Below are 943 nucleotides of genomic sequence, written 5' to 3'. Positions count from 1 at the left end.
AGATCAAACCAGTATCTTAGATGCTACTATACATATTTAGAAGTTATGGGTAATAAGCAGAAGAACTGGAGATGCTAACTATAAATACAACTACTATGACATTGTTGGCATCATCTGAAACTTAGGTGGGAATAATACACAATGATTGGATGTTTGGCCGTGTGGATGGGTATGTTTGCTTACGAAAGGATGAAGGCGGAAAAGGGAGAAAGGTGTTGCCTTATATTAAAAATAGTACACACTTGGACTGAGGTGGGATGGAATAAGGGACGGATAGTGTGAGAGTCTCTGGAGTTAGGATAAGGGGGCTAAAAACAAGGTGTGATGTTGTGCTAGGGTCTACCTACAGGCCACCTAACCAGGTGGTAGAGGTGGGAGAATGGCTTTTTTAAAACTAACAAAATCAATCCAAGTCAAGTTTGGTGGTTGATGTGGGAACTTATCAACTATCCAGATATAAATGTTGGGAAAATAACACATGCAGGGCACAAACTATCCAATAAGTTCTGGGACTGTATTGCAAGAAACTTTTTATTCAGAAGGTTGAAAAGACTACTGGGGGGAAGCCTGTTCTAGGCTTGATTTAACAATAGGCGAGCGAACTCGTTGAGATTTTAAAGTAGAAGAGAAGCTGGGTGAAAGGTGATATGAATATAGAGTGTTCAATTTAAGGAAGAGTAGAGGAGCTACAGCAAACTAGGACAATTGATTTTCAGGAAGGCGGATTTTGGTAAGCTCAGAGAGCTGACGAGGTGACGTCCCATGGGGAATCAAGACTGAGGGAAAAAAACTACTGAGGAGAGTTGGCCAGTTTTTCAAAGGGACACTATTAAGGGCCCAAAAGGCAAGCTTATCCAATGAGGTAGGATAAGATAAAAATGGTCGGCAAAAGACCACCTTGGCTTACCATCGAGATCTTGCTCGACCTACAATTAAAAAGGAG

Source organism: Chelonoidis abingdonii, chromosome 4 (assembly GCF_003597395.2).
Source record: "Chelonoidis abingdonii isolate Lonesome George chromosome 4, CheloAbing_2.0, whole genome shotgun sequence".
Taxonomy (NCBI): Eukaryota; Metazoa; Chordata; order Testudines; family Testudinidae; genus Chelonoidis; species Chelonoidis abingdonii.
The sequence above is the reverse complement of the archived record's forward strand: the minus strand, read 5'-3'. Positions refer to the sequence as shown.